The 26,767-nt window shown below is 44.7% G+C and overlaps 1 protein-coding gene across 1 annotated transcript in view; it reads left to right on the top strand.

Moving 5' to 3' along the window:
• Positions 1-5,995: 5,995 nt before the first annotated feature.
• FAM107B (family with sequence similarity 107 member B) overlaps positions 5,996-26,767 on the top strand; it is an 81,255-nt gene continuing 60,483 nt past the window's right edge. Inside the window, exon 1 of the mRNA XM_077264631.1 lies at positions 5,996-6,198. The gene's annotated coding sequence lies outside the window, so the exon portion shown is untranslated. The remainder of the gene's footprint in view (positions 6,199-26,767) is intronic.

Here is a 26,767-nt window from a genome sequence, read left to right as displayed (position 1 = left end):
GCATTTTGTCCTAGTAGTTGAGCACCTTTAAAATAACAGGGCATGGGTGGGCTTTTGGATCAGAATGCTCAGGTCCAGTCCTTTGGGCTCGTTCCACTACCATGGAGCCAGGCAGGTCTGGCAAATTGAGTGCCCGCAGAGCCAAGAGGAAGTAAAGTGATGAAGGTCTTTCACTGACTCCGGGACGCCAATGATCCAGAGATTGTTTTGACGACTCTGATTCTCCAAGTTATTGACTTTTTTCCTCGAGCTGCTCTATTGCATGGTCTCTGTCCTTTACTTGAGCAGCGTAGGATTCTATAGTATTCTCCAAATCGGAAATCCGCTTCTCTGCCACTGAGATTTTACTGGTGTGTTCAATCAACTGGGATGTGATTGTTTCCAGCGAAAAAATGGAAAGACTGAAGTCTGGCATCAATTGCCACTATGAGTTTTATTGCAATAGAAGTGGCAATAGCTTGCTGAGATTCCTCAGACATGGCATTATTAGATAAAGCGGTGTAGTGAACACGCGAAATGCGCATCGGGGTCATCTAACACCTGGCCTGGGGCCCTCTTGCTTCTGCCTGCGGTAGGTCCTCTCTCCCTTTAGGCCATGTGCACACGTTCAGGATTTTTCGCGTTTTTTTCCTGTTTTTTCGCTATAAAAACGTGATAAAAATGCGAAAAAAACGCTTACATATGCCTCCTATTATTTACAGGGTATTCCGCATTTTTTGTGCAAATGTTGCGATTTTTTCCGCGAAAAAATCGCATTGCGGAAAAAAAAGCAACATGTTCATTAAAAATACGGAATTGCGGGGATTCCGCACACCTAGGAGTGCATTGATCTGCTTACTTCCCGCACGGGGCTGTGCACACCATGCGGGAAGTAAGCAGATTATGTGCGGTTGGTACCCAGGGTGGAGGAGAGGAGACTCTCCTCCACGCACTGGGCACCATATAATTGGTCAAAAAAAAGAAATAAAATAAAAAATAGTCCTATACTCACCCTCTGATGGCCCCCGAAGTGTTCCCGCCTCTCCGGTGCATGCTCTCTCTTCGGTTCCTATAGATGGTGTGGTTCAGGACCTGTGATGACGTCACTGTCTTGTGATTGGTCGCGTGACCGCTCATGTGACTCACGCGACCAATCACAAGCCGCGACGTCATCACAGGTCCTGAACCACACCGGCATCTATAGGAACGGACGCCGCTGAGGAGATCGTCTGGGTGAGTATAACCATTTTTTATTTTTTTAATTATTTTTAAACATTCTATCTTTTACTATTGATGCTGCATAAGCAGCATCTATAGTAACAAGTTGGTCACACTTGTCAAACAGTATGTTTGACAAGTGTGACCAACTTGTCAGTCAGTTTTCCAAGCGATGCTACAGATCGCTTGGAAAACTTTAGCATTCTGCAAGCTAATTACGCTTGCAGAATACTAAAAAAAACGCGAAAAAAACGGGAAAAAAACGCAAAAAAAAAAATGCGGATTTCTTGCAGAAAATTTCCGGTTTTCTTCAGGAAATTTCTGCAAGAAATCCGGACGTGTGCACATACCCTTAGGATTCCGTTCGGATTCAGTGATTCTGACATTTTCTGTGAGAGAGGGGTTTTTCTTGCCACTGTGACATATTATTGCACAAGCACTTTAGATGATTATGTAAATTCAGGCAGTCGGGCAGCTGCAATTAGTCGCCCCTTGGATTTTCTGTTTTCTTTCTGCGTATTTTTCATCTTATTGTATTTTTTTGTGGTGATTTATGGTTACTTGGTAAACTTTTGAACTTTCAATAAAATATATTTTTACTAACTGTACCTAGTTGCTCTTGTTTCTCCTCATATATATATATGGCGTTATTAGAGTCCGGTGTTTTAGGAGGAGATTTGGCAACCTGAGCTCTGGTTATAACAGATTTAGAGCTACCAGGGTTCACAAATTTATCCATGGGAGATGGAGAGGAGTATGTAGTCACAAGCAGTGTCGGACTGGGGTGTCAAGGGCCCACCAGTAACATTGACTTTGGGATGCCCACTTTTCACAAGCCTACAAATATTACGCGACCCTCGTTCACAAATCTACCTATATCTCTATATAATAAACTGGGTAGTTTGGTTAATGAATGATGAGATGCTGCTTTTTACTGTACAGAGTGAATCAAGTGAATTATGCCAAGTACTGGCCTTACATTGGGATTGGGGGCCCAGATGTGCACAGGGGCCCACCGGGGATTCCCATGTTCCTCTATGGGCCAGTCCTGGTCACAAGGTATGCACATAAAAAAGAGGGGGATACTACAGCTGAGATTTAGCTGTAGCAGCTTACAATAGTCTATAATAGGTTTAGACATCAGAGAAAGCCAGGTAGGATTAGACCCAAATTGTTTAGTTAATATGAACAATAGATTAGGGCCCAGCATCAAAGAGGCACAAATACATCCCAGGTAGGGCCGGAGTCAACCGCAATACGGAAGGCGAGCCCCAATCGAGGGGGGGCTTTATCCGTTATTTATCCAAGTACGTGAAGGTAGGCGCCGTTATAAAAAAGCAGTAATCACTGCGTGGCGTTGACCTCCGGAAATAGCAGATGGAAAGTTCACATCAGTAGCAGGCTCAGAAGCAGTGTTTGATGTTGGTTCAAGGTGTTATGGAGCCTCAGAGAGATGAAGAAAACTTCAAATGGCAGCAGGGGCAGGAATGAGGTAGGCGAAATGCTAACCCAGGGGCTGTACCCACTTTGTGGATATTGAAGGTATAAGGGCCAAAAAAGAGGGTCCTTATATGAATCTCTGGTGCAAACTAGACCTGTTAGATGGTAGGAATGAATGCTGCTCAAGTGTGCCACCTTCAGGATGGGTGAGAGTGAGCTGGTGACAGTCCCACTAGTGATCAGAAGTGAGTGGGGTATATTTTACGGCTGTTATTTTTAGTGATGAGAGAGCATGCTTGCATTAGGGTTTTATTGCCTGTTTGTTAGGCAATCCCTGTATGTGTTGCAGCTGTCGAACATCTGCGAGAAAAGCAGCCGTGGCGACTCAAGCACTTTTTTTGAGCAGGCCGAAATACTCGATTAGGACACTAGCATGCTCAGATAACACCATATTTGTTAACAATATCAACCCAAAATATTTTTGTACACCACATTGACTGACTGAACGTGTTCAGTAAACGTGAGTGGACTATGTCGCACTGTGACTAACAGAACGTGTTCAGTAAACATGACTGAACTACGTGGCACTGTGACTGACAGAACTTGTTCAGTAAACGTGACTGAACTACGTGGCAATGTGACTGACAGAACTTGTTCAGTAAACGTGACTGAACTATGTGGCACTGTGACTGAAAGAACTTGTCCAATAAACGTGACTGAACTACGTGGCACTGTGACTGACAGAACTTGTTCAGTAAACGTGACTGAACTACGTGGCACTGTGACTGACAGAACTTGTTCAGTAAACGTGACTGAACTACATGGCACTGTGACTGACAGAACTTGTTCAGTAAACTTGACTGAACTATGTGGCACTGTGACTGACAGAACTTGTCCAGTAAACGTGACTGAACTACATCACACTGTGACTGACAGAATTTGTTCACTAAGCGAGACTGAACTACGTGGCACTGTGACTGACAGAACTTGTTTAGTAAACGTGACTGAACTACATGGCACTGTGACTGACAGAACTTGTTCAGTAAATGTGACTGAACTACGTGGCACTGTGACTGACAGAACTTCTACAGTAAACGTGACTGAACTACGTGGCACTGACTGACAGAACTTGTTCAGTAAATGTGACTGAACTGCGTGGCACTGTGACTGACAGAACTTGTTCAGTAAACATGAGTGAACTATGTGACGACCAATCAGCGACAAGGGATTTCCGTTACAGACAGAATTAGACGATTATATAGTAGATAATTGTTATTATTAATTGTTAATAACTTTTAAATAATTGAGGGCTGACCACAGGGACCCCCACAGATAGCCAGAGCAGGGCACATTTATCCCTGTTACAATGGAGCTACAGCAGACATGCTCAGCCGCTGATCCATTCATTGGGACTGCCAGAGACACACAGCGCTCCGCCGGTCCCATAGAGAATGAGTGGAGCGGTGTTGGATCTGTGGAGGTCCCAATGGTCCAATCTAAAAATGATCACCCATCCTGTGGATTCCAACTGGATAACCCCTTTAAGGCAGCGTTAGTTACCGGTGTTTCCTGTGTCTATCTCATTACCTGACAGCTCTAGCCCAATCTTTATATACTTGGAAAGTGACAATGTTTTTCACCGGCCTAATCTACTATATAATTGTCTAAGGGTCACTTCCGTCTTTCTGTCTGTCCTTCTGTCTGTCTGTCTGTCACGGAAATCCCAAGTCGCTGATTGCAAAACAGCCACGACCAATCAGCGACGGGCACAGTTCGGCAGCAAAATGGCCACTCCTTACTCCCCGCAGTCAGTGTCCACTCCATACTCCCCTCCAGTCAGCGCTCACACAGGGTTAATGGCAGCGTTAACGGACCGCGTTATGCCGCGGTGTAACGCTGCTGCTATTAATGCTGCTATTAAATTAACCCTGTGTGACAATCTTTTTACTATTGATGCTGCCTATGCAGCATCAATAGTAAAAAGATCTAATGTTAAAAATAATAATAATAAAAAAAAAATAGTTATATACTCACCGTCTGTCGGCCCCCTCGGATCCAGAACAGGCCTTTCCCGCTCCTCGCGACACTCCAGTGACCGATCCATGCATTGCGATCTCGCGAGATGATGACGTAGCACGCATCTCGCGAGATCGCAATGCATGGAGCGGTCACCAGAGCGTCGCGAGGAGCACTCTTGGGACCAGAGCGCGCGAGGAGCATCAGTAAAGCCTCGCTTGGATCCGGGGGCCAACGGAAGGTGAGTATATCACTATTTTTTATTTTAATTCTTTTTTTTTTTTAACAGGGATATGATGCCCACATTGCTATATACTACGTGGGCTGTGCAATGTACTACGTGGGCTGTTGTGAAATATACTACGTGGGCTGTGCAATATATTACGTGGCCTGTGCAATATACTACGTGGGCTGTGCAATATACTACGTGGCTGTGCAATATACTACGTGGGCTGTGCTTATACTATACGTGGCTGTGTTATACACTACATGGGCTGTTATATACTACGAGGGCTGTGTTATACACTACGTGGGCTGTGTTATACACTACGTGGGCTGTGTTATATACTGCGTGCGTGGGCTGTTATATACTATGTGAGCTGTGTTATATGCTACGTGGGCTGTTATAAACTACGTGGCTGTGTTATATGCTATGTGGGCTGTTACACACTCCGTGGGCTGTGCTATATACTGTGGTGTGTGCTATATACTCCGTGGGCTGTGTTATATACTACGTGGCTGTGCTTTATACTCCGTGGGCTGTGCTATATACTCCGTGAGCTGTGCTATATACTAGGTGGCTGTGCAATATACTACGTGGCTGTGCTATATACTACGTGGCTGTGCTATATACTCCGTGGACTGTGCTATATACTCAGTGAGCTGTGCTATATACTACGTGGCTGTGCAATATACTACGTGGCTGTGCTATGTACTACGTGGCTTTGCTATTTACTACGTGGCTGTGCTATATACTACGTGGCCGGCCGCGAACAATCAGTGACAGGCGCAGTCCGGCCGCAAATTGGAGCGGGATTTGAACCACGCTTTGCTAATTGGTCGCTGTTGGCCGAATCCTGTGTATTCAATGTATTATTCTAAAATCTTCATAAATAAACTACATACATATTCTTGAAGTCCCGATGCATTAGAATTGGGCTACCAGCTAGTTAATTCTATATTTATTAACCATGTGCCGTTCAGGGATGGGCAGTGGGCGCCTTTACAGAGGGTGGGGTGGGCACAATTACCGAGATGCCTGAGAAGACACGAGGGGCTGATACGATGAAATCATCCACAGATTACAGCTAAATTGGTTGCAGATATGACAAGCAGCCGCCGCGGGAGGACGCCGGGCTGGAGAGTGCTGGTCGTCGGGGCGGAGCCGAGCAGGGGCGGGGCCGGGAACTCCCTCTCCCTCTCCCTCTCCTCCCCCTGGAGGGCTCTGTGCTGTGTGAGGTTATTGTGAGGCAGCAGCGGGGCTGCAGAGTGTCCGGGGGAAGCTGCGGGGTGACCCTCACAGACAGGGCGCTAGCTGGACGGGAGGTACGTGTGCAGGGATCCTGGGCTGGGATCATGTATGGATTACTATTGATTCATTGTGAGACTGAAGGTATTGGGGAGGGAGAGGAGTGTCACGATGACGGGGAGTTTATGCCTGGAGTGCAGATGTAGCAGAGCTGAAGTTATTGCATGGGTTGTGTGATATCAGTGACTGACAACCCCAACTCTGCTCCATCTGCAGCTGGTGAGAGGGTCAGTGGCTGCAGCTGGTCAGAGGCTGCAGCTGGTGAGAGGGTCAGTGGCTGCAGCGTGCTGCCTGGGACATGTGGTGCTGCCTTGTGGCGTGTCCTGTACAGAGGGTGAGCACACAGTGTAAAGGGCTGTGTGATGGGAACTTTGTGCTCGGTGTTACCAGCCATTGTGCCATCTGATCACCTCTCAGCATCCCAGGGGGCGAGGGGAGGATGAGCCATAAGCAGCTAATGGTAATGTGCAGTACTTGTGATCAGGCTGCACAGAAATGTGACTTCATAAAGAGCAGCAATATGAATCAAACGAAACCGTAATATTATCAGATTTCCTGTAAGACTGATTCCATGCTGGTGTAGGAATAATGGGGACGTCTGGTAAGACAAGTAATGCGCCGTCACATCCTGACTGTCAACCGGCTGCGAAGCCAAACAGGACCGGTCAACCAGTTGCTGCTATTGTGTGAGGATGGCGGCTTCCCGGTGTCTGATTGTTATACTGGTGACATTTCGGAAGTCTTCAGATTGGTGCAGTATTAATAATTCCATAACTCCAACATATTCCATAGCACTTTCCTAAGAAGCGTCCCCAAACTGTTTCCTTCTGTTAAACCACAAAGAGTTAGATGGAAAATAATTGCACAAATGGATTTGGATAGAGCGTGCCGCGGTTATCAGAACCCACCGGTGGCTCATTCTGCGCATTACTCAGTCCTGAGTGGGGACCCACGACCCCTAATCACTGACCACTCTGTTTTTGAACATGAAATGGCACAGAGGGACGCTGGGATATCACATTGGCCCATCCAAAAATAAGCCGTCATGTAATGGGTGCCCCTACACCGCTGGGCCTGGACTTCTCTGTCATCCGAATAGCAGTTCCTGACATGACCGTACTTAAAGCGGTTGTCATGTAATCAACACTTCTCATCTATCAGCAGGCCCCAATTCATCACGGTTTTCCTCAAATGGCTTGAAATACTTGAAAAGTTTCAAAATTCTTTATGCAGCGCTAGGGTACACAAATCTTGCAACTTTCCTCTGTCAAAATGGGCAGGATGGAGCGTGGCGACTGCCTCTCTTCTGATTCATGACTGGCCGTGGCGAGCTGCACCCTACTTTTTTTTTTTTAGATGCTTCTAATACATTAACAGGCGTGTGTCCCGTTGACAGGCGCCACATCTTGATGACTCAAGGCCCAACAGTATGATTGTTGGGGCTCACGCCGATTAGACACCTTCTGATCCAGAAAATGGGGCCCAAAATTCCCAATTTTGGGCATTACTCTAAAAGAGCTTGTAAGCGCTCCTCAGAAACTGGCTGGATTGCTCGAGCACACAGTTAGCTCCTGATCCTGACCATCTGCTGCCTTATATTGCAGGCCACAGTGGCACAGTGGTGTACATTGTCAGGCAAGCAGAAGGGCACTGCCAACAGGAAGCTGGGAAGCAGAGTGCTCCTTCATTGCGCCACTGCTTGTTTGGTAACCATTGCAAGACTGGCACCAGTCTGTACAGTGGATTGTGTGCAGTCTTTTGAAATGACTTCATTGTTTGTCACCGGCGTGTAACTTTTTGGGATATTTTCGGTCGATGTCTATTACTGTATCTTCCACTTTCAGCTTTTTTTTTCTATATGGCTATGTTCCCACTATCAGTATTTGGAGAATATTTCTGCACCTGTTATGTAAATTAGGTTACTTGCATTTTTTTCTTACATGTTTTTTATTGCATTTGTTAAATGCTGATTTGTCTTTTTGATGTCTCATGCTTTATATAAATCTGCTTTGTTTTTGATACTTCTTGGTATTTGGCTTTGATAAATCCTTATTGATACAGACATGTGCAGATTACTTGCGATCTTAGTGCATTTCCGCAGCGCAAATTCCCTGAAAATATATCGACATTTTTTTTTATCTGTGGATTTCTTGCATCTAAAACAATTCTATAAGGAAAATCTGCACATAAAACTCCGCTTACCCACAAGAGAAATTAACGTTGCGGGTTTGAAACGCGCACTTCAGGTTAGTTTACTCTGTGGTTAGAGAAAAAATACAGTGGGAATGAAAGTGAAAAATGGCGCAGTAAAAACTCACTAGAAGCTCCTCATGGGATCACTGCCTAAAACCTTTTGAACCCAATTGCCTTCTAGAAGGAAGACACTTTAAAATAGACCTGTCGCCAAGTCAAATGCAACCAGTTTTTCCTATTGGTCCTTCCATAGAGACGTGCAAATTTATCTCTTTAGTGAGGAAGAGGACTGAAACTCTATAGCGCCACCTGTTGGAAGCAGCAATCTTACAAGTCACTAGACCCTTTAACGAGTCTTGCAGTATGACTTGGGATAAACTCAATTTGCAGACACAATGTTTCAGGGTCAGATATTCTCTTATCGACTATGATTGACGACCTCTGGCCTATATGGAAAAAATGCCCCTTAGGCCTGATTCACACTTGCATCGTGGCTGCTCCGTCGCAATCTGTCGTTTTGGGCAAAAAACAGATCCTGCAAATGTGCTCGCAGGATGCGTTTTTTGCCCATTGACTTGTATTGCCGACGGATCGCGACGTATGGACATACGTCGCGTCCGTCGTGCACTGGATCCGCCGTGTTTTGGCGGACCTTCGGCACGAAAAAACTTTCAAGTGAATGTTTTTTCGTAAGTCGGATCCGCCATTTCCGACCGCACATGCGCAGCCGGAACTCCGCCCTCTCCTCCCTGGACTTTACACTGGGAAGTGGATGCGTTGAAAAACTGCATCCGCTGCCCACGTCGTGACACAATTTCACAACGTGCATCGGTACGTCGGCCCGACGCATAGCGACGCAAGTGTGAAAGAGGCCTTACACATTAGAAGAAAAGATGGAAAGTCATGAAACCTTGCAAATCACTTTATTAGGTTGTCTTTGTTTCTCTTTTAAAAACAAACAAACATGTAAATTGCTTCCAAACCTCTGCTTTTCTACAGTCTATTTGCCCGTCCTCAAGTACATTGAAAATAGAATTTACTAATTTGGAGTACAGATGATGGCAGTGAGAGGGTCAGCTGTGAACTCCGCTGCCCCTGAGATTGTTCTACTAAGGCCGGGGTCACACGTCCATCGATTACCTCATGCGAGAGAAACTGGCCAGTTATGCTGATGACTCAGAGTTTGATCCAAGTGTGACCTAAATGTGCTCCGATTCTCTCGCATGAGAGAATCGCATTACAGGGACGGAGAAAGAAATGTCTCCATTTTCTCTGTGTCTGCGGATGTCGGACTGCACTCGGATGACAACAGAGTGCCGTCTGATGTTTCATATGCACCCATAGACTTGCAGCATGCGGAGAGATACCGAATCAGCATGAGAAAAATATAACACTGGCCAGCTGTGGCCACACAAACTGCTAACCTCCAACTCCCCCACCAAAAAACCCCCCAAAACCTTCATAACCCTCATATTATGCTGACTTCGCAACCTGTCATCCAGTCCTCCGCCTCCGTCTTATCTCCTTCCTGCGTCGCGTGCTTCCTCTTCACTTATGGTCCTGGCTTCCAGAAGGTTTACCCCGTGCTGTCACAAAAGTGATTAGCGTTTTGTTGTCACGAGGTTTGCCGCTGTAGCATCGTGTGTAGTAGGGCCTTCAGAGGGCTAGTCCTGCTTGAAGCCCTGGCCTAAGGTGAAGAGGATACCCATGTCGTGGTGAGGAAAAAAGGGTCACGAAGGACTGGACATTTTGTCTGCAAGGATGGTAGGACAGGTAAGCTGTGAGGATTCTGTCACATCCTATGCTTCTTATGAAGACCCCAGCACATATCAAGGAACGTTCAATTGGTATCAATTAACTTTGCTGCTAATCGAATCTCGCTGTGTAATCTGCAGGATTTGCCGAATTGGCTTCTCGGTGTATCCGCTCCTTCCTAGCGCAGATTCATTAGGATCTCAGTGTTTTACCAGAGTTTAGGAAACCTTTCTACCTGTTACCTGCATTGGTACAAGATGGTCAGAGCTGTGCTTCACATGTCAGCCAGTGCATGGTAAAGTCAGCGCCCCGTCGCAGCTTTGACGGCCCAGTCCCGGGATAGTGCACCTGGCCCTTGTGGCTAGTCCTGGCCTCCGCTGCTGGCCGTTCCAGCACTAATATTGATTGACACCCCATTTGGGTTTAGTAATGTGGATGTAGGTGTGAGTTTTGCTTTTATCCTTTTCACTTAATAACGTCATATTAGCAGCAAGTTAACAATTGGCATTCCATGTGAGGTTTTGCCCTGGGTTGGGCGATGCATTCCTCCTCACCAGAGGGCAGGTATGTAAATACAGTAGTCTGCTTGTGTATATGTATGTAACTTCATGTTATAAAAGCATAGCTCCCTTTTACTTTTTTACATGGTGTAGCTCCTCGATTAATGTGACTTTTAATGAGGGTCCGGATTCTGAGACTCACTAATTTCTTAAGCCTCCATGCCCTGGGACTTTCTATACTGGTAGGGGTTTCAGGACCCGACCCCCTTTCAGAAAGAAGGCTTTTAAGTGGCTGTAACACATTTCCCATGTATTACAGACCTAATCATCACTGTCACCACAGGGGCTCACAATCTAAATTCCCGATCTTTGGCGGTTGTGAGGAAGCCCCTGCAAACATGGAGAATATATACACTCCTTGGTGGGACGTTTTTTGTTCTGTAGGACACAGCGCCTATAAATCCCCACAGTCTCTGAGATTATGTATTAACTAGTAATCAAACCCTTTGCATATAGTTGGCACCTTGCCCTAGTCTGTGGCTGCCATGGAGTGATTTTTTGGGCATCTCGGTGCTTCAGTTGTAATGTTAGTTCTAACTGCACTGCAACACCAATTAGTGCCCCTCTGACTAACACTAAAACAGGACATATATTAGTTGGTTTTTTCAATAACCTTGCCATCCAAAATTCTATAAATCAGTGGCTTCAGCCCTGAACTTAAAGCTTCCATAGAAGACAGTAACTGTAACCCCCTACAAAAATGTCGCTTTTCTTGGTATGTTAATAGCAGAGTGTTTGCCACTTTCATTATAGTGCACTGCTTAAAGAGCACTTGTCACCGGGTTTCTGCTACCTCATCTGATGGCAACATGATGCAGAGGCCCTGATTCCAGTGTCACTTACTGGACTGCTTACTGCAGTTTTGATAAAATCAGTTTTATCTACTGCAGAACTACCTGCTCTCTGAATGCTGAGCTCTGTATAACTCCTTCCACACCGCTAATTGACAGCTTTCTGCCTATGCACAGCTCACACACTAAGCTTTCAATCGTTTATGGGGACGAAGTTATGCAGAGCTCATTAATATGGAGAACTATATATGGCTGCAGGTTTACTAGTCCTTTGGTGATTCTCTTTCTGATAAAACAGTGATTGTATAAACTCCACCAAGCAGCCCAGTAAGTGACACATCACTGAAATCAGGATCTTTGTTGCTACTCTCATGCTAGCTGGCAAGGACATGGTGATTTAGATTCCCTTTAAATGATTATTGATGAGTGAGCGTGCTGTGATCAGATGTTATCCGAGCACGCTCGTATGCTAACAAGAGTATCTTCGGTGCGCTCAAATACTATATTCTATACTCTCTACTTTGTGTCCGTAAAGTCATGGTGCACTTTTGACCGGTCACTGGAAATCAACAAAAAATGCTAGAAATGTGAAATCTGCTCCAAATAAAAGACTCTCCCAGTTTCAGACCTATTCAGTGTAGTTCGATGTGGGCTCCATTTGTTGCCCTACACACATCTAAAGGATAGTGAAGTTCTTGCCACACACGGGTAAGGACGTCTGGTGTAAGAGTGAATAACGTCTGTGATTCTCTGTTTTATGTGATTAATGTCGTTAATACGTTCAATGTAAACATGTTGCTTCACATAACCCCAAAAGTAAAAGTCTAAGGGCATCAGATCCAGGGATCGTGGTGGCCTTGGCTTGATAGAACCCCTGGTTATCCACTGCTGGGGGAATGTTCTATCCAGAAGCTCACAAACAATTGTGGCATAGTGTGAAGGAGCGCTGTCCTGTTAAAAGATGACACCTTCTGGAAATTGTGGCACTGCATACAATGCCAACATGTCAAGATACGTGTTTGCTTTCACAGACCGCTCCACGAAAAAAAAAAATGGGCCTATCACGGGGTTTCTCCACCAAACTGCCGGTTTCCTTCAACTGCTTATCCCTATTCCTATGTGGTGGCGCTTCGTTATAAATGCGCCAATATTCACGTAGCACTGTGGTCACGGATTTGAATTTAGCGAGCCACAGAACACACTGAACTGTCCTCTGTACCGTCCACATCTCGACTGGCACGGAAAACCACACAGCTGGCATAAGCTTGTGGGTGCATGATGTCACAGACCTGGGAGTGTATTAATCAGAGTTCAGTTTATCAGGGGTTAATCTGACTGGGGGCCCAGCAACAGCTTAAATGAGTTTGTGTTGTTTGATTGGTTCTTGTTATCTCTCCTCATGAAGAGGTCTGATATGATTGGGCCAGAGAAAGGGCGCCAAAATGTAAACTATAAATAGATCTTGTGACTGGTCAAAAGTGCACCATGACTTTACGGACACACTGTATTAGCACCCAAGTGTGCTCGGATAACGCCTGGTCACAGCACACTCGCTCAGCACTAGTGACAGCCAACAAGTTTCATATAGTTGTAGCCTAATGTTCCATAAATGTTTGTTCCTCACTGTTGGCTGAATTGAAGAATTGTTAAAAGGTGTAACAAGTGGGACAGGACTGTCAAAAGGCATCACCCTGGTTAAGGGATCTTATTAACCAGACCTCGCCTTTCAATCATGTATATTTAAAAAAAATCTATTTCTAAATGTAATTTTCCTAGATGAATTCCAAGTAAAATAGGTCTTTTATATTGCTGCAAATCTCTAATGCTTAAAAAATCAATTCTGACTGTCAAAGTGAGTAAATCAGAGGGTAAGAGATTGCAAATGATGGCATTTCTGCATGATAACCTAATTATGTGATGAGATTGATTTCTTGGCACGTAGGCCTGCATGCATATATATCCATACTGCTTAGTGCAGGCACAGATATGGTACATTTAATACAGGGTATGTCGATAACAAAAAATAGAAAAGTCCAGCTCACAGGCACTGCCATGGACATCAAATGGTTAAGGAGATTAGCACAAGGAGGAGTAAAAAATTCCAGACTACAAAAGTACATTACTATAGTGAGAACCTGAGGACAAATGCGTTGCTTAGCAAGTAGCACCGACGCGTTTCTGGTGCATAGAACACCCTTACCCAGAACGCGTCGGTGCTACTTGCTGATCAGCGCATTTTCCGCATGTTCTCACTATTTTAATGCACTTCAGTAGAGTCTGGAATTTTTGACTCCGTTTTGATCTGCATCACCTCCATATCCACAATGTATGGTGGTCTCTGAATCGAGAGGACTACATATTCCAGCATGTCTAGTATTGCCACATCTGCCCTAGTCACAGGTTGCTGGACTGTGCCTGGTGAGTTGTTGTGAGCCGATGCTTTGTACAGTCAGCATATGGAAATTTGTTATGAGGTTTCCATTCAGTCATAAAATCTCAGCTGTTCTTCAAAGTACTAAATGGCCTTTCCAGGCCGGAGCTTGTTCAGGCTCCAAGGTGCCAGCGCTGCAGTGGAAACTTCACATAAGCTTCAAACGCTGTCCAAATGAACTTTATTTTATTCCCGTTTTCGTGGAGACTTGAGAAATATTGATACAAGCTTATCATCTGTCATTGTGTAGAGTACAAGCACTGTGTACTAGATGTGATTCCTGGACTGCAGCCATGATGTCTGATCCGTGCATGTCTCAGCTAAGGGCTCATTGCATATGAGGTCGTAAAGGAAACCCGTCAGGTGATCCACGCTGCCAGAGCTATGGGCAGCAGGAATCTGAGAAAGGTGGCGCCATCATTGCGGGCATCTATACGTCACTGTCCGTGTTTAGCAATCTGTTTCTTGGTAAGGAGCACCTTTCGCCAAACGAGCAGTCCTTTTTTAATTAATAAGAGTAGACAGCCTGGTGATTTTTTTCTAAATATAAGTTATTGACAAAAGTGCGCAGAGCTCTCCTTAATGTCTCCTGAAGGGGCCTGGCTTTGTGGGATACTGCCATACAGTGCAGGTTCTCGCTTTCACACTAAAAGCGCATTATTGTCAGATGTCACTCTTAGTTAGTGATGCAGCAGCGCTAGGATAGCGCAAAGGGCGAGATATTGTGCTGTCACTGTGAGAGCGGCTGCTGGAGGATGTGGGATCCCACTTTGCTTACTAGGTTCTCACACTCTGGAGGCTTGAGCCCATGTTTTGCTAAAAAATGTGGTTTTGTCAGGTAGAATTATGGAGTGTTCAGCACACTTTTTTTTTTTTTTTTTTGTTAATAACTTTATATTTAGAAAAATCGCCTGGCTGGGGCTGCATTTCAGGCAATGTGAATCACCTGACAAGTGTCATTTAAAGGGAATTTGGCAGCAGGTTTTTGCTACCTTATCTGAGAGCAGCATGATGTAGGGACAGAGACCCTGATTAAAACTATGTATTACTTAGTTTACTGGGTGAAGCAGTTCTGATAAAATCAGAGCTTTTAGATTTAGCAATGCAGCAGAGCTGAGGAATATAACCCCGCCCACATCAGGCTCTGTATGTACATTGTCTATAGACGGTAAGCTTCTTATCACAGGAGTGGGACAAGAGCCCATGCGCCAGCTAGTCACAGCAATGATAATGTCCTGTTGATGAAACCTTCAGTGTAAGTGAGCAACAGCGCACAGCCTGATAAGTGACACATAGCTGAATTCAGTGTTTTAACCCTCACCTCAAGTTGTCATCATATTACATAGCAAAAACCTGCTGACAGATTCCCTTTTATATTGATTATCAAAGCTTAAAAAAAATAGCTTTTTTCCAGTACCGAGGTTCAAAGTGATGACCGGAAACTTGTGTAATTATGGAACTGTTTGTTGGCCATAGGAACCGCCCATAGTGCGCTGTCATTTTATGGCCCATTCGCTTTAATGGATCCAAGCTTCAATACCAGACACAACCTATAATATGCAAATATGTTGATGTTTAACATGTTTGTTACTTCAGTAACATTTTGATTTAACCGATCTAGCAAAAATGACCAATAGCTGCCAATTACAGCACAGTTAGCATTTTATTTGAAAGCTGTTCTATTATGGTTGCTGCAGATAACAAAGGCAATATTTGATCAACGATATACAATTATGTAGGAAAGGAAATGAGTTGTTGCCCATAGCAACCTATGAGATCCCAAGTATAATTTTTAGACGCCCTTTGGAGAATGAGCTTTGGGTTACTTTTCCGTTTACTTTGCATCAGTTTTTATACGTTTTCCCCATTGATAATACCTTTTTAATATTGCATCTGTCCTCTTATCAGATGTACCTTGTATCAGTTCCATGTAAAGTAATTTTTAACTTTTGTGCGGTCAGGCTTTTTAATAGGTAACGGAGCCAGAGAGGTCAGTTATGTCATTGTGCAATGTGGTGGTGGTATTATATTATAGGTGTAGATTGTTATAATATGCGAGCACAGTTTATAAAGGAGCTGGGATTGTTCATCCAGAGCAGTAAAATCTATGATTAATTCTGTGACATAGAAATGCTTGTATGCCATACTGAATTTCAGTCCAGTACATTGAGTGGAGGCCAAAAAGCAGATTAATGAATTACAATATCCTGCTGCTCCTATTCTACAAACTGATAAAACCGAAAACAAACACATGGCTGTAGGAAGCAATACAACTACTACGTGGATGTTATTAATAGGTGTCAATGTGCCTTTTGTTCTTAAGCTCCAGGAAATACCTGATTCCTTATAGCAGGTCCGAGATGTGAGGGACCCCTAGACAGTTCACCCTCCGTCACATAGAATAAAGTAGGAAATATTGGGGATAATTTAACTTCTCCTATTATACAGAAACCTACATTGCTATGGATTGTTGCCTAGTATTGAGAACCCGTGTTTCCTAACAGTCCAGGTCCGAGCACGCCCTTTCTTTAATGATAGAGATACAAGCATGAATATACCGTAATTATTTTGGGCCCCTGTACACATCCAATGGCTGTTGGATGAGGGCTTCTGTGTTCTCTATGAGAAACTTGTTGGCTTGTCTCCAGAAGAACAAAGCGATCAGTGGTTCCAAAATCTGAAGTGCCCAATCGAGATCTCCCCCAACAATCAGTTGCCCAGCACCCCCATACATATTGGGCTTCATTCAAACCGTGTACTGTAAGTGTTTAACATTGCAAAGTATATAAACAGCATTGTAATTTATTGATTAATTCATCCATCTAGGAAAAACAATCCGTAAAAAGGGGGGACTCCTCAAAACAAACAAAAAATGTGGGGTACCCAATATAGTTAATAACCAGCAAAGGCTAGACAGACAGCTGGCCATCTCCCAGACTATAAGCATCAGCTCTCAGCCTCCCCAGAAAAAAGCGCATTCATAAGATAATGCTTAGCCTCATTCTTCCTACTTGCCCTGGTACATTGGCAAATGGGGTGATAATATTGGGGTTGATGTCAGCTTTGTATTGGCTAGTGACACCAAGCCCAGGGGTTAGTCAATAAGACACTCATTACTAACCCTATAGTCATAATGTAAATTAAAAATACCTTGAATAAAGTCCTTTATTTAAAATACACTGACTTTTTTAAATTTAAAAATAAAAAAGCAAAGTTATACTCACCTTGTCGCCTAATCCATTGAAGCCCATGCCACCTGTAAAAAATAAACAAAAAAAAAAAATAAAATAAAAAAAAAACAACCAATATCCATGACCCCTTGATAGGTTATTAATTTCAGCTCCCAGCTGGCTGCCTAGCCTGTGCTGGTTATTATAGGAGGCTCCTACATCATTTTCTTTTGGGGTGGGTCCCCCATTTTAATAAGTAGGAAAGACTAAGTATACAGCTGTGAGCTGATATTGATAGCCTGGGACACTCCATGGGTATTACACCCTTCCCTATAAACATCAGCCCCAGCTTCTTTCCCTTTGCTGGTTACTAAAAGTCCGGGGGACCCCACGCCATGTTTTTAGGAAATTAATTTATTCATTACTAAAATGCACATACAGTAAGCTACACACACAAAGCATGGGTTATGTCTCTATCAAGTTTTCAAAGGAAATGTTCATCTTTAAGTTACAGAGAATTACTCTATGGAAAAGCTAAATTTAAGTCGCATTGCATTCTCATGTCATACGGATGCTAACTGATAAAATCGCATTGTACTCACGTTAAAATCTCATGACATTCGTCCGACTTTTCTGGATCGACATCGGAACGCATATTTAAACACTAGTGTGTCTCCGGCCTTAGGCTATGTTCCCACGATGAACTTTTGGTGCGTTTTTAATGTTGCAGAATTTCCGCACCTATTATTTTAATTAAGTTGCTTGCGTTTTTGAGTCAGTTTATTTAACGTGCGGTTATTTTTTCTGTTTGTTTGTCAAAACAAAAACCATATTGCTTTGACAACCATATTGCTGTACTTGGGTGCGGATTACATGTGTTTTTGATAAGTTTTTGCAACGCACATGCAATAAAAATGCATGTGCGTCTTTTTCCCTGTGGATTTTCCACACCTAATGTAAGTCTATGGGGAAAATCTTCACAGAAAACTCTGCATACCCGCAAGAGAAATTGGCATGCTGCGGATTTGAAAAACACACCGCAGATCTTATTTATGCAGCATAAACGGAAGGACAGTGGGCATGAGACTCCTAGAAATCATAGCCACATTGATGATACATGAAGACGCTGCATTTTTGATGCAGAGAAAACACGCAGCGTCAGAAACTCGACAGGGTGCGTTCCCACAATGAGGTTTAACTCTTTGCAATGGCTTTTTCACCAGTCAGTCCCCCTTTGTAACCATACGTGATTATGCCCATGACATAGTATGAGACTAGAGACACACAACATGACTATATGGAATTGATGAGATTTTCTACACTTAAATAAAGAGCTGAAAATCAGAAATGATGCTAGGTTCTGTATTTGAGAACAAAACCAGGCAACATATTTGATACAGGAGGGGTGAGAGCACTAAGTGGTGCAGCACAACCCCCTACCAAGAGAGAAAACCAGCTCCATAAAATGCATTAGGAGAAGGAGAACAATAGGAGACAATAGGTATTTTAGCAAATAGAAAATACTTTATTAAATAGTATATAATTTACACGCTTAGTAGCAGAAATATACATAGAAGCATACGAAAGGTGAATACAGTGCTCAAGGAGGTTAAAAGAGAGTGGAATACAACCCACCGGTGTGCGCTGTGAACGGAGACTACTACATGAATTGACCATATGTATGGTCCGCTGCTATGAAATGCAAATTTACCTATGATGACAATAAGATGCCATGTGGCATAAAGATAAAGAGGTACAAATTGCAGCGCTTACCAGTAGAGAGCTCCGAAGCGGGGCACACCGGATGGGGTCCACAAAAACGCCCCGACGCGCGTTTCGCCCGCAAGAAGATGGCTTTATCAAGGGGAGATAGAGCCTAAGTGTATATGGTGCCCCTTAAATACATCCGGTAAACAACCGGAGATTAATCATCTGACAGGTCTAAGCCAATGGTAGCCTTGTCTGCAGCGCATGCGTGCATCCCAAACCAAACCCGGCGCCGCAAACCGCGTCACACACCACCACAGGCGCGCCTGGAGTGAGACCAGAGCGCACGCGCGTGCGCTCTGGTCTCACTCCAGGCGCGCCTGTGGTGGTGTGTGACGCGGTTTGCGGCGCCGGGTTTGGTTTGGGATGCACGCATGCGCTGCAGACAAGGCTACCATTGGCTTAGACCTGTCAGATGATTAATCTCCGGTTGTTTACCGGATGTATTTAAGGGGCACCATATACACTTAGGCTCTATCTCCCCTTGATAAAGCCATCTTCTTGCGGGCGAAACGCGCGTCGGGGCGTTTTTGTGGACCCCATCCGGTGTGCCCTGCTTCGGAACTCTCTACTGGTAAGCGCTGCAATTTGTACCTCTTTATCTTTATGCCACATGGCGTCTTATTGTCATCATAGGTAAATTTGCATTTCATAGCAGCGGACCATACATATGGTCAATTCATGTAGTAGTCTCCGTTCACAGCGCACACCGGTGGGTTGTATTCCACTCTCTTTTAACCTCCTTGAGCACTGTATTCACCTTTCGTATGCTTCTATGTACCGGTATATTTCTGCTACTAAGCGTGTAAATTATATACTATTTAATAAAGTATTTTCTATTTGCTAAAATACCTATTGTCTCCTATTGTTCTCCTTCTCCTAGGTTCTGTATTTGTAACTGTACTCTGCAAAGTCTGACTTCTGGAAATTGGGAGCTGGAACCTCTGTTCAGAAGAAACTTGTATGGCATACTCAATCAATGTTCTAAATAAGCAGGGAATCCCTCCAGACACCGATCTCGTTGCTGCAGGCATAGTCCTATACTTTGTTGCACAGTATGGGAAAGTGCCTCCTTTAATAACTTCCTAGGTGAAATTTCCATCCTCTTTCCCAATGTGCCCAGTCAGGTTTATTTAGTTATTCAGGTTAATTGTATTTTATGCCCTTTCTCTGTTTTAATTCTAACACTCGCCTTTCATTCTAGAAACTGGAAAATGCTGCCCGTGCCTGGCCGTCAGCCTGACCGCACGCCCTTCTTAGCGCTGATCCCAAGCATGTCATTCTGCGCATATTTGGAAATATTCTGTATAGTAACTGGGTGCGGGAAGTGAACCATCAGCTGTCTGGCTGATACCCGTGGTAAATTACACAGCTGTACACAAACTAATATTTCTCACTAGTGAGTCTGTAGACGTCACCTCCTTGTGACTATATGACTCTGATCTGTACCATGGGAGCACAATTTGGGGTTGTCACTGTGTTTATTGACCTTCCGGTATCCTTGACATATTTGCTTGACATGAGTTTCTAGAGGCGTTTGCTTGGATGTGAGCTAATAGAAACTCTAGTGATATTTATATAAAACAAAAGGCTTGCCAAACATTAAAGAGCAGGTCCACCTGGAATTAATGTTGGTACTGCAAAATTGGCGTGTCTTTCCACGCAAACAGTACATGCTCACATACAGATGTCTTCACTTGACACGGTCTGTGTCCGAGATGACCATGGATATCTATTGATTAGATGAATTTTAGGTGACCTACTTTATTAAACGGCCAAAGTCCAGAAGACCTTATTTGCTGAGATGATACAAGGTCACTTTCCTTTTCTCCTTGAAATATTATTTACTTTTTATTATGACAACTACAAACTTTATTACAGCTAACTGCAAAGGTTAGCAGATCACTACATACCGGATATGTGCTTGGCCATGGCTGTTATCATCCAGGTCATGCGGAGTCCATCGGGTATCGGTGTAAACTTGTACATATTTTCATATGAGGAATTTCCCTTTAATGGAGACATTCCGCTCGAGTTGTCATGATGATACCTATTGATTATACCTTGTATAACATTGGGATTTTCGGAGAGCACTAGATGAGGCCTATCACTTGCAATCAATACTGAGAGATTCATCTGATGAAATAAGATAGCCGTGCTGTTTAGAAATAGTAACAAAAAATGGGAAATATAGCACAAGACTGTCCGCCGGCCAGGGTCTGCTGATCTCGCTCTGCCTGTGCTTTTGGAATTTATGTGCATCGGATGATTGTACAGGAGTTAAGTATACTGGTGAATGACCTAGCATTTATGGAAAATGCATATTGATTTATGTATTATGCTTCTATGCATCATGGACGTAGACCTCACAAAAGATGTGAGTTCCATTTATAATGCTGGTGTCTGAGCCGTGGGCACCTTGGCTCAGGTGCAAGTCTACGCCCCTATTCACGAATAACTACTGCTGAATAGTTATCATTATTATACATTGTTATAGCGCCATTTATTCCATGGTGCCTTACATGTGAATTGGCAAATATAGACAAGTACAATAAACATGAGTAAAACCAGGCACACACAAGTACAGGAGGAGAGAGGACCCTGCCTGCGAGGGCTCACAGTCTACAGGGGATGGGTGAGGATAAACTAGGAGAGGGTAGAGCTGGTCATGCGGCGGTTCAGTAGACTGGGGATCACTGCAGGTTGTAGGCCTGTCAGAAGATGGGTCTTCAGGTTCCTTTTGAAGTTTTCCATGGTAGGCGAGAGCCTGATGTGTTGAGGTAGAGAGTTTCAGAGTATAGGGGAAGCACGGGAAAAGTCTTGTATGCGGTTGTGGGAGGAAGAGATGAGAGATGAGTAGAGAAGGAGATCAAGAGAGGATCGAAGGTTGCGTCTAGGTAGGTACCTGGAGACCATGTCATAGATGTATGGAGGAGACAGGTTGTGAATGGCTTTGTATGTCAGTTAGTGTTTTGAACTGTAGTCTCTGGGCAATAGGAAGAATGGGGAGACAGGTGGATTAGTCGGGCAGCAGAGTTTAGGATGGTTTGGAGTGGTGCCAGAGTGCAAGAGGGGAGGCCAGAGAGTAGGAGGTTGCAGTAGTCGAGGTGGGAGATAAGGGCATGCACTAGTGGTTTTTTTTTTTGTTTTGTTTTGTTTCATGGTCAAGGAATGCACGGATCTGGGAAATGTTTTTGAGTTGGAATTGGCAGGAGGAGGCAAGGGCTTGGATATGTGGCTTGAAAGTGAGGGCAGAGTCAAGGATCACCCTGAGGCACCGAGCGTGCTGGACTGGGGAAAGTGAGCAGCCATTGACATTGGATAGATCGGGTAGAGTGAGGTGGGGGAAAGATGATTAATTCTGTTTTGTCCATGTTCAGTTTTAGAAAGCGAGCAGAAAAGAAAGATGAAATAGCGGACAGACATTGTGGGATTTTGGTCAGTAAGGAAGTGAGGTCAGGTCCAGATAGGTAGATCTGCGTGTCATCAGCGTAGAGCTGATGTTGTAAACCGTGGGATTCTATGAGCTGTCCCAGGCCGAAGGTGTAGATAGAGAAGAGTAGGGGTCCTAGAACTGAGCCTTGGGGAACACCGACAGACAGGGGGCGAGATGAGGAGTTGGTGTGGGAGAGGGAGACACTGAATGTCCAGTCTGTTAGATATGATGAGATCCAGGATAGGGCGGAGTCTGTGATGTCAAGAGATGAAAGAATCTGTAACAGAAGGGAATGGTCCACAGTGTCGAAGGCAGAAGACAGGTCCAGGAGGAGGAGGACAGAGTAGTGTCGCTTGCTCTTGGCGGTTAGTAGGTTGTTGGTCACTTTAGTTAGGGCAGTTTCAGTTGAGTGATGTGGTTGGAAGCCAGATTGTATCCGGTCAAAGAGGGAGGAGAGGTGGGAGGACAGTTCAAGATGGACATGCTGTTCCAGTAGTTTTAAGACATAAGGGAGAAGGGATATCGGGCGATAGCTGGACAGAGAATGGGTCGAGGGAGGTTTTTTTTTTTAGGCTAGGTGTGATTGATGTATGTTTTAAGGATGAGGGGAAGACACCGTTTGTAAGTGAGAGTTTGAAGAGTTGTGTTAGGGTTGGGATGAAGACTTTGGTGAGGTTAGGGATGAGGTGTGATGGGAGCGGGTAAAGCGTGCAAGTGGTGAGATGTGATCTTCTTGACAGAAGGGTGGAGAGCTGATCTTCTGTCATGGTGGAGTAGGAATAGTAATAATAATTAATGCACTCACATGCTTACTTTTTAGCATATTTTCTATGCATCAGGTCATCTATTTGGACAATCACTAACCTTGTTTATTTTGTCACACCCCCCCCACAACCACCATGACCACCGGAACAGGGATCTGATGCCAAACTTTAAATGGAGAAGCAACATAAAGCCTATTAGACTGAGCGAGATTGCTGAGAACATTTGCTATATAACTTGGGATACTCATTCTAGGTATCCAACTGTTTTGCATCACCTTATGTATCCATAGTTACAGCAACTGATATAGTGACCGTTAGCTAGTTGCTAGTGGTCATAACAATGTATACCTAAAGTCATGCAATGCCGCAGTTCAAATTCACCACAGTGAAATTCTCCCGGTGATCTGCGGTGAATTCGCCTCTGCACTATGAGACTTTTTCTCACTGTGGTAGCGGGGATCTCACCAAGGTCACTGCTGTTCATTGGCCTGGCTGCTAATGCAGCTTCAATGACTGGCAGTAACCTCGATGACGTCAGCTTGCAGCAGCTCATTCCTTAGTGGTTCTCAGCCTGGACGGTTTCATCTTGGCACCGTCTAGGCTGAAAACTATTTTTCCAGGACGTCCCCCTGACAGCACATTGGAGGACGTCCTCCTCCTCCTTGCAGGGACAGGAAATACAACACGAGAGGTTAAAAAAGGTCCCACTCCGCCCCCTTTCCCTCAGTGTTTTTCCTGTCCCTGCATGGAGGGACACACGAGAGGAGAACAGCGCTATACAGCGTGAAGACTCACCAGACCGGAGGGCTCGGGGGATCGTGCGGCTAGGCCAATATCCTTCCCCCGCAGTATTAAGCCCCAGGCAGAAACTTCCCGGTGGGGAGTCCCTCTGCCCAGAGACCAGTCGAGCGGACGGGCTCCTGGGTTGAACTGCTTCCTCCCGGGGGGGGGGGGGGGGGCTCTCGGTTCAGGTGCCAGGAGAAGAGGCGCCAGCAGCAGTCCTGGTGGAACGCGGAAGTGAGCGTCCTTAAAGGCGCAAAAACACCGTAGATCTTCATCCAGCGTTCCTTCCGGTGTAAGGAAGCGCCAGATTTGAATCCCTGGAGAGCATTGTGAGCTGCAGGACACAGTATTTCGTGGGGTCTGTGCTAGCCAGGCTGCTGCAAATGCCGGAGACTAAGGGTGAGTGCAGCAGAAGCTGCTAGATCCCTCATTTTGGTTGTTAGATCACATATTTATACTGGGTATCTCTCAACAGAAAATGTGGAGGACAGAAATGAGGAGACGGGGGTAAGTGCGCAGTGTGCAGAGTACACACATACGCCCGCACGCACACTGAGCCGTTCTTATTCTTATCTTTAGGATAAAGAGGCCACTCAGACTCCCCTCTCTCAGGCAAAAAAGTCGGGCAAGGCGTTAGCAAAATCTAAGAGGTGCTCCATATGTAATGTGAAGCTTTCAGAAGCATACAAGAAAGCTCTGCAGTTCTTGTATCACTAAGGTGGTCAGAGATGAACAACCAACAATGTTATCGGAGATGAGGAGTCTAATCCGAGAGGAGATCCAAAATTCTTTGGCCTCTATGTCTCAACGGGATATGGGCAGTCCCGGCTCGTAAGAGACCAAGAAGGGATCCAGAACAGGAAGACCAGGAGGGTTCTTCAGAAGCAGAATCGGAATTCAGAGATTTTGACCAGGAAGAAGGAGAATTGCCATTGGAAGAGCAGGAGCAAGGAAGAAGGTATTACTTTCCTGTAGAAGACACAGAAGAGCTGGTTCAAGCAGTCAGAAGTACTATGCAGATAAAGGAAGATCCACGTCGAAGATCTAGACAAGATCAGATGTTCAGAGGTCTCACATATCAGGAACGAACAGTGTTCCCGGTGAGCGACCATATTCGTCGAATGATATCACAGGAATGGAAAGATGCGGAACGTAGATTGGTGATGTCTAGAGAGTTTAAAAATCATCTTCCATTCGATCCAGAAGAGATCAAGACATGGGAAGAAATTCCTAAAGTAGATGTCCCCATAGCCAAGGTGGCAAAGAAGACATCCATACCTTTTGAGGATTCTTCTAGCCTCAAGGATGCAATGGACCGCAAGGCGGATATCCTTTTACGTCGAGCCTGGGAGACCTCAGCAGCTTTAATAAAGACTAACATCGCAGCCACATCAGTAGCAAGATCCATGTTCCTGTGGATGGAACAATTGGAAGAACATTTAAATAATAAAACTCCACGGGCTGATATAATTTCTTCCCTACCCATCATAAAGTCAGCCACGGCCTTCATGGCAGACACCTCGGCTGAATCCGTTAGATTTGCGGCTAGAAATAGCTCTTTGCCTAACGCAACCCGAAGGGCCATTTGGCTTAGGTCTTGGTCGGGGGATAATGCATCCAAAAATAAATTGTGTGCCATTCCATTCACTGGCTCTAGAATATTTGGTCAGGCTTTAGATGACATTCTAGAATCAGCAGCTGACAGTAAAAAAGGGTTCCCCGAGGATAAACCTAGGAGATTTTAGCCCTTTCGGAGAAGACCACTCCCCCCCCCCCCCCCCCCCCCTTCCCCCCCGCAGACAGCCGGAGTATAGGGAGCAGTGGAGATCAGGCAGAGGAACCTTTAGCGGTTCTTACGCCCAGAACAGAAGGGGAAGATCTTCCCTTTTTGGTTCAAGTTATAGACCAAGAAAACAATGACGCCATAGGTATAGGTGTGAGACTAAGCTTCTTTTTAAGTCACTGGAGTCAGATCTCAGACAACAGTTATGTCCTCAAGATAATCTCAGACGGTTACAAAATAGAGCTGATTTCCCGCTTACCACAGAGGTGTATTGCACCAACAGTGGTAGCTACAAATTCCCCTATGTTCTTAGACCTGCAAGATCTGTTCAATTCCCGGGTTATAGTTCGGGTTCCCTCTCCGGAATTAGGCACAGGTCACTATTCTTCTCTATTTTCAATTCCAAAAGCGTCGGGAGAATCCCGTACAATAAATTTGAAACCTCTGAATGTATACGTCAGGAACAAAAGATTCAGAATGGAATCGATCAGGTCAACCATTCACCTTATAAACAAGGATTCGGTAATGTGCACTCTCGATCTGAAGAGTGCGTATTATCAGGTTCCGATACACCCCTCATCTCAGGAGCTACTGAGATTCTTGGTGAGTTTCCCGGACCAAACCTGCCACTTCCAATTTCAATGCCTCCCATTCGGTCTAGCATCTGCTCCAAGAATTTTCACGAAATTGGTAGCAGAAGTAGTGGCATTCCTAAGAAACCAAGGAATAACAATAATTCCGTACTTGGACGATTTTCTTATCGTAGCACAAACAAAGGTCATTCTGCGGCAACACAGAGATTGGGTTATAGCAGTATTGGAACAACTAGGATGGGTGGTAAACCGAAAAAAGTCTCATCTAAGACCAGAAACCTGAAAAATCTTTCTGGGAGTACTCTTGGATTCTACAACCAGACAATCCTTCTTGCCAAGGGACAAACGAATCTCAATAATAAAGATGATTCTACAGTTCCAAAAAAGGCCAGTTACGATAAGAATGGCCATGGAAGTCTTGGGGAAGATGACAGCTTGCATCCCTTGTGTCAGATGGGCTCAGGCTCACTCAAGACCCTTACAAGAACAAGTACTCTCGGTATGGGAGCGTTCCCGTTCATCATTAGACAGGAAGATGCTCCTATCAATGAAGGTAAGAA

This window comes from Ranitomeya variabilis, chromosome 5 (assembly GCF_051348905.1).
Source record: "Ranitomeya variabilis isolate aRanVar5 chromosome 5, aRanVar5.hap1, whole genome shotgun sequence".
Classification (NCBI taxonomy): Eukaryota; Metazoa; Chordata; class Amphibia; order Anura; family Dendrobatidae; genus Ranitomeya; species Ranitomeya variabilis.
The sequence above is the reverse complement of the archived record's forward strand: the minus strand, read 5'-3'. Positions and strand labels throughout refer to the sequence as shown.